The sequence below is a fragment of the Myotis brandtii genome, unplaced genomic scaffold, assembly GCF_000412655.1.
Source record: "Myotis brandtii unplaced genomic scaffold, ASM41265v1 scaffold128, whole genome shotgun sequence".
In the NCBI taxonomy this organism is placed as follows: Eukaryota; Metazoa; Chordata; class Mammalia; order Chiroptera; family Vespertilionidae; genus Myotis; species Myotis brandtii.
In genome coordinates this window covers 1198776-1207137 of record NW_005354508.1, presented here as the reverse complement: position 1 = coordinate 1207137, position 8362 = coordinate 1198776, and the positions used below count along the sequence as shown (strand labels likewise).

Sequence of the window (8362 nt, the reverse complement as noted above, 5' to 3'; positions counted from 1 at the left end):
ACTTGAAATGGTTAGAAAGGATTGTGGCTCAGAAGGCAGACATCACCAGGAGACGATATCAAAACAAGTGAAATAAGGTATTAAATATTTAATTGATATTCAAACTTACTCAGTGGAAACTCAGTTTGGGTTTTGTACCTGAATTACTACCAACAAGCATTTTTCAAAATCAAAATGTGAAACTAGTATTAGGGTTATGTTTTATTGTATTAAAATTCCATCATTTTATTATTTGCTTTACTAAATTTCTATTTTACCAAAAATATGTACATAATAAAAGTGACATGGCAGAATCCTGTTATGGGAAAAGAGTTAATTGACGTTTGTGAACAACACATATCTAAGCACAGCAAATATACAAAGAGTAACATAATGGGGTTTCTCCTCCAGAGATTCAAGTCCCTTAAGTAGGGGTGGGGAACCTTTTTTTTTTTTGCCTTTGATCATATTTTTATTTAAAATTAGCTGTCCAAAGTGATTTGACTATTATGGAATAAACAAATTTTTTATGCCACCACAGGCTTCTTTCTTCTGTGGTGGGTTTCTTTTCTACGGCTTTCTTTTCAGCTGCTGGTTTCTTTTACCTGCAGCCTTTTTCCCCACCAAAGGCTTCTTCTGCTTCTTAAGGCCCACAGCCTTCTTGCCTGGAACCCCCTTCTCATCTGATTTGGCTTCTAGCGCTGCTGCTGCTTTATCCACCAGGAGCTTGTGGTTCTTGGCCTGGAGAAGAATGGTGTTCCAGCACATGGTCTTTGCAGAGGGTTTTAGCTTCCATGTGATTCTCAGGATTTTCAGTAGATTCTTCTTCAGGACTCTGCAATGAATCTTCTTGCGAGGTGCTCAGAGGGCTCTTTGGATCTCTGGACTTTTCAAGATTCTGCTAAGGTTTGTATTGAGCATCTTGGGCATGGGAAGGTTGTAGTTACTCTTGAGGGAGGCAGTTCTACGCCAAGTGCCATACAGCTCATCTAACTTGGGGAAAGCCCTTTCAGCCCAAATGCAGAAACGTCCCACCTGCCCTCCAGGAGCAAGTTTCAAAATGTTCAGTTTGTTCACATTAAGGCCAGTAGTTCTCAACCTTCTGGCCCTTTAGATGCAGTTCCTCATGTTGTGACCCAACCATAAAATTATTTTCCTTGCTACTTCATAACTGTAATGTTGCTACTGTTATGAATCGTAATGTAAATATCTGATATGAAAGGGTCGTTCGACTGCCAAAGGGGTCGCGATTAACCGCTGCATTAAGCAGAGTAATTCTGGGGATGTTTCTGAAGACTTTGATGGTACCGTTGTCCTCATTATAGATGATGTGAGGTCCCCTGAGCTGGATAGGACCACAGTTTGTCATTTTGCCCTCGCCAGCCCTCATTCGCTGAGAGGCATAGACCTTTTTCCTATCCAGACCTTGAGTTTCTTTTTAAATATATTTTATTGATTTTTTACAGAGAGGAAGGGAGAGGGATAGAGAGTTAGAAACATCGATGAGAGAGAAACATTGATCAGCTGCCTCCTGCACACTCCCCACTGGGGATGTGCCCGCAACCAAGGTACATGCCCTTGACTGGAATCGAACCTGGGACCCTTGAGTCCGCAGGCCGATGCTCTATCCACTGAGCCAAACCTGTTAGGGCCAGACCTTGAGTTTCTTAAGAAGCAAAACAGCCCCCTTGGGTTTTTTGGAGCCTTCAAGTTTATCTTCAGCCACCAAAGGAAGTTCAGGAACTTCCTCAATACAGTGACCTTTATTTATTTATTTTTTAAAAATATTTTTATTGATTTTAGAGAAGGGAGAGAAAAGAGAATCATTGATTGGCTGCCTCCTGCACGACCCCTACTGGGGATCGAGCCTGCAACCCAGGCATGTCCCTTGGCTGGAATCAAACCTGGGACCCCTCTGTTCCGCAGGCCGATGCTCTATCCACTGAGCAAAACCGGCTAGGCAATACAGTGACCTTTAGACATGACCAGTGCTGGTAAGGCTGAGGCAGTCAGGGAAGAGCAGATGGCATATCATTTCTGTGTTGCATTCACTCTGTAGTGCCAATGGCGCCAGGTTTTTGTTCCTGCAAACATGCAGCCCCCACGACACATATTTCCAAAAGCATCCTGGCCAGAACGATGAGTTCCACCACCTCGGACTCTGGGAATTTGAGCCACAGGTCTGCCAGTACCCCAGGACTCAGCACTGGTTTGGTGACCTGCCAATTCACTGACAGCATCGGGCTGTCTATTGTTTTTGCATAAGTTGGTGTGAACAAAGCTCACAATATCTGGTCGAATGGGAGCCTTGAACACAAAGTGACATTTTTACCAGATGTTTCCCCGTTTTCAGAGTACACAGATATCAGTGGCGGAGCACATGCTATGGCGGGGAGAGGAGAAGGTTACACTCCTCTCTACCCAGTGGCTCCCACAGGAAAAAAAAAAAGTGGGGAACCTTTTTCTGCCAAAGGACATTTGAAAATTATAACATCATTTGCTTAATATAAATCTATGTTTCTATGAAAAAAACAACTCACAGATTTATTGAATTTTGAGTCCCACCTGTGGTTGCCTTGACAGGGCCAGACCAAATGATTTCTCAGGCTTTACACGTCCAGCTTGTGGGACATTCCCCACCTCTGCTTCAAGGGGATGAACAACGGGAAAAACAAAACAAAACAGGAGAACAGCATATGTAAACTTTATTGTTTTATAGAGTTAATAAATACCCTGAAATGTTAGCAAAGAAAGGATGCCTGTAGCTGAAGTAGTCAGATGAGGTCTCATAGAGGAGAAATAGTTTGGTTTTATGCAGAAGTACTAGTACAATTAGGAAAGGAGAGAGAATGGGCCATTGTTATGTGTCTGAGAAGAGCATGAGCAGAGGCACAAAGATAGAGCATGTAGAAGGAAGGAGGCAAATAGAAATATTGGACTGTTTGAAAAAGAATCTCTGTATTGTGGGTAGAATAATGCTCCCACAAGATGTTCATGTCCTAATTTTCATAATTTTTTAATATGTCAGATTATATGGCAAAAAAAATGTTGCAGATGGATTTAACGACGCTAATCAATTAACCTTAAAATAGGGAAATTATTCTGGATTATTGAAGAGAGCCCAATGTTACATAAAGCCAACAAGGGAAACAGAAGAGCCAGAGAATCTGAGAGGAAGATATAACCACAAAAGCAAGAACAGAGTGATGAGATGTGAGAAAGACTCAACCCTAATTTGCATATGGAAATTTGGAATATGGAAAAAGAGGGCCATGAGCTAATACTGGCAGCCTCTGGGAGCTGGAAAAGGTAAAGAAAAAGATAAATTCCCTAGAGTTTCCAAAAGTAATAAAGCTGAATAAGACCTGTGGCATTCTTCTAACCTATATGTATTATTGTAAGATCATAAATTTGTATTGCTTTACAGCATTATTTTTGTGGTTATTTGTTCTAGACAGATTGCCTGAAAGCTTGGCTAGTTATCATCCCAAGAGTACATATCAACACTTAGATGAAGAAAGCCATATTTTATCAATGATGTGAAAATACAATTCAAGAGAAAATAAATAAAATATTATACATTTTCAAGTAAAGAAATGGGGAACAAAATAGATAAAAGTGACATATTAATGAAGTATATAGTATTTTTTTGTAAGTTAGAAAAACGACAATGCATAAGATAATTTCTTTTCAATTGCTCTTTACCATTTTTTATTAGAGTTATCAGAAATTACCAAACTTTTTCTGGAAATCAATACCTTAATTTAGTATGAATTGAATTAATATACAGGGTGGGGCAAAAGGAGGTTTACAGTTGGTTGTATGAAAAATAATATAATAATTAATAAATAGTAATACAAGAATGAACTCTGTGTTTTCCATACAATTATTCTCATTTTTACCAAAGATAATTATAGTAAAGGTACTTGGTTTATAAAATAAATCTAAACTTATATCTGGTATCATTATTTACATAAGAACAGTAAGAATAGAAATTGCTCATATAAGCTCTTTTAAATCTGCTTTGCTGTAACTTTTTATAAGGAATCTTATGTGTAATCTTTAACAGCCTCCCAGGGCAAGGAAATACAAGCCACGTACTTACCATTTTCCTGCAATGCCTATAGATTTGAGCAAATTTCTTTCCCCCTGAGGTCTTACAAATATCTTGAGGTGCCCAGGTCTGTCAGGAAGGAAACTCCCTAATGCATCTGATAAATGTGCTGAGAACCCTGTAAGCAAGGTGCCAGGCAAGTTTTTCCAAGGGGCTCTCTCTACTCCATAGAGTCAACCTTAGTTTCTTAAAATTATCTCGTCATATCTACTAGTAAGTCTATGCACATTCTCAAATGCAGCATTCTAGCCAATGCTTGGCAATACAGCCAGTTTCCAATTGTGTCTTGTCACAAGAACAGATTCTTATTGAACTGATGTGAAGAACTATACTGTCATGAAAATATAAGAATACTCACCGAGAGTTTCCAAATTCTGGAAAGATCAGCTAGAAAGGAAAATAATGTTTTAATTCTACATATATAGGTATAATTTACCAAATTGTTGTAGTCATAGTTAGCTTAAGAGAAACGGTTTCTTTATATCTGGAAACTAAATATTAAAGAACCAGCAATATTTCAAATAACAAGTCACAAATTTATAATCATGTTCCTCGGTTCATTTAATAGCATTTTATTCATTATCGCTTATATTGATCTTTCTGTTAGCAGTTTTTATGAAGCCATTAGTTTCTCTATTCATGTCCTGTAATTTCTAACATAGTTCAGTGGTATGATCTATAAGTCATTAGAGACATGAATCTTTTTGAAGCTGAAGCACTTTTGTAAAAGCATCAGAGTAAAACAATAATTGTCTTTAATTGAAAAAAATACTTTCAAAAATGTATTTGTGAGAGATTTGATCAGAGTTCATTATAATGAAATTGACAAGGAAATTTGGTTGTTCTTGTGACATTCAAGATTTTAAAATAATAACTAGAATTAAAACTGATAAGGTTATATTAGGACATATTAGATTTTTAAAAACATTTTATTTATTGAGTTAGAGAGAGAGGAAGGAAGAGAGAGAGAGAGAAACTTTAATTTGTTGTTTCACATACTTATGCATTCAATGTTTGATTCTTGTGTGTTCCCTGACCGCAGGGATCAAACCCACAGCCTTGGCTTTCCCCAACTGAGCTACCCGACCATGACCTAGATATATTAGATTTTTAAAATTTTTATGTAATTTCTACAAAATTTATATAAATAACATATATCTACACAAATATAGGAAGATTTAGCATCACTTGTTGAACAAAGCTTTCCATGTAATTTAACATGTCAAATAAGCCTAATAAAAAAAGGACAGAAAATAATTATTTTGAGCTTTTACAGAAACCCTCTGAAATATCCAAAAGTTAGCTAGAGGTCAAAATGACTTTATTTAGAATTTGATTTGGAGAAATTTGTGAAAAATACCAAAAGGTATGGATATTTGACTAAACGAGGCCACAGATCATTATGAAATAATACTTAATTATCTATTTAACCAAAGTAACAATAATAGATTTCAAAGGCAAATACAGAAGATTAAACAGCTGTTAGAAAAATTTAGCCCTTTTATATTGAGAAGATTTAGTTTTCTTAAGAAATCAAAGACCTGATTAAGACAGCATTAAAGCCTGACTAAGACATCCTGAAGCAAAGAACTTTAATTTGTTAGAACAAAATCTCTGCTTTCTAGACAGCATACCCAAAAGGCAAAGAAAACACTTCACAATCTTATCAAGAGTAAACCAATAGTCTAAGACAAATGTGTTCTTTTAACAGACAGAAAAACAAAATTCTAATTTTGTACCAGATTGCTTTAGATATTTACATGTATTTATTAAATTAAATTCATTTCAATCTTAGCCAACTTGACTACACATTAAATTTTCTTTCCAAAGATCCCTTTTGTACAAACCTTTTAGAATTTTTTTAATTTAAATTTTGTCCCATATTTCCACTTTTACAGTTTGCCTCTCTTTAAAATAACATTATTTTACTTGTACAAATATATTTCCTTTTTTTTTTACTGAAAACACACATTCTACATTTTTGCATTCAAAGTAGTTTCCTTTATTATTTCTAGTAGTTTTAATTACATATACTAATTAAAATATTCAACACTTAGAAACCTTGATTTCTAATGAAAACTACATTTAGGCATACTTCACAGACATTGTGAGTTCAGTTCTAGACTACAGCAATAAAATATCACAATAAAAGAAGGCATACTCTGCTGTCTAGCCTTAAATTTGTAAAAAATGCAACACCTGTGAAGTGCAATAGAGTGAGATGCAATAAAATGAGGTGTGTCTATAATTGTGAATTGTCTGTTACACATTTTTACTGGCAAATGTATTAATATATTTTATAATTTCTAGAAATATATTCTTCTGCATACTATTTTTTTCAGTGTGGCACAAGGCATTTTTATTTACAGACCAAAATGTCTTTAGTTCCTCCATAACAAGAGGTCAAAAACAGGTAAATTTAGACTCAAATGGCAATTAATGTATCAGTATTTTATCTCACTTGGAAATATTATAGACATTTACTGAATTTCCATAACTCCCATTTATTTTACTTAGCAAAATTCCATAAGTAGAAGTTACTAAAGAGGTTTGGGAAACTATCATACAACAAACATTAGTGAAAAATTTACCTAAACCCTTTTTATTTCACCTATGCCTATTTAATTTATTTGTTCCAAACAATCATGTTTAGATTACCTATAGAAACTTTATTAGACTTTTGATAACATCAGTTATCATCTTAAATAATTTTTTGGCTGAAAAAAATTTATAACAAAAATACCATGAAGTTATTTGACTAATAAATCAAGGCAGAATAAAAGTTGTTTATCTGAGATATATTAAAATTGAGAACTCTGAAGCATGCCTATTTATTTAACCCAACAAACTCAAAGTAGTTTTAATTGACTGAAATTATCCTAGAATTCGTGAACTTAAAATACTCAACTTATAAACACTTACCTTTAAGCCAGTTAGAGTTCTTTTATAAATTAATTTTAGTAATAACATCCAAAAGTAGAAATATACTATATCTATAACATCCATATATAAAACAGATAGACAAAACAAAGATATCTTAGCTTTCATTTTAAAATATTAGCCATGAATCAAGTAGATCATAAAACTCACTAGTTTATAAATAAGTATGTCTCTGGCAGATGGAATAAGTTAAGATTACAGTTTGGTCAAGAGAACATTTTAACAGTATTTTTTAAAGGGCCTTTTTCATTCTTTTTTTTATTAGTCTCAGCACACCTTTAATTACCTCAATGAATATTTACATTTTAAGGACAGGGTAAGATATCTTAGAGGTACAGGAAAAAAGTGCAAGTTTTCGCCTACAAGTTTTGGAGTATATTTATCTACTATACAAAGTGTTAAAGCAATTACTATTTAAATTTATTCTTCTGTTTTTGAAGTGCAGGACAATGCTTTTTTTTCCAATGTTCTGATATTTACAATATCTGTTTATGTCTGAAAGAAATAGGAGGAAGTCAGAGTTGATTTTGAGTAACTCTGTGTCATGCTTTTGTTTTTCTAAAGGTTTAAGAAAGAGAGAAAAGGACGCTCACCACTTTTGCTTCCACTAGATCCCACTGAGATCTGGGAGGCTGACAGGTAAGGATTTTTACTTTCTGTGGCTTTTGTCATAGGCAATAGGATCTCTTCATCTGCAGCAGTCCCAGTAGCATTCAGTCAGTGAGGATCCTGCTGACTATTCCAACTGTCAGGGAAGTGGGGCGGGGATATTCTACTTTTCTGGGTTCTTATGGCTCTCAACTAAAAGTAGAAGAAAATTAAATCCCACATAATAATCACTGATATTTACAGGTCACTAAATACTTGAAGTATAACCTTTTTATGACTGTTTTTCAATTCACTATAGCTATACTTTTAGGTAAGCGCTATTGCTATTTATGATTTTAAGAATAAAAATATATATTTTATTGATTATAGCTATACTTTTAGATAAGATCTATTGCTATTTACATTTTTTGTGTGTGTATGTGTGCTTGTTTTTTTTATTTATTTACTAGAGGCCCCGTGCATGAAATTTGTGCATGGGTGCGGGTTCCCTCAGCCTGGCTTGAACCCTCGCGCAATCCGGGACCGCTGACTCCTAACTGCTTGCTCCAAACCACACGCCTTCCTGCCTGCCTCATCACTTCTAACCACTCACCTGCCTGCCTGATTGCCCCAAACCAATCTGCCTGAGTGCCTGATCACCCCTAACTGCTCGCCTGCCTGCCTGATTGTCCCTAACCACTCGCCTGCCTGCCTGATGACCCCTAACCATTTGCCTGCCTG

At 35.4% G+C, this 8362-nt stretch overlaps 1 pseudogene; it reads right to left on the bottom strand.

Moving 5' to 3' along the window:
- Positions 1-451: 451 nt before the first annotated feature.
- On the bottom strand, positions 452-2384 carry LOC102263159 (annotated as a pseudogene).
- Between the last annotated feature and the right edge of the window lie 5978 nt (positions 2385-8362).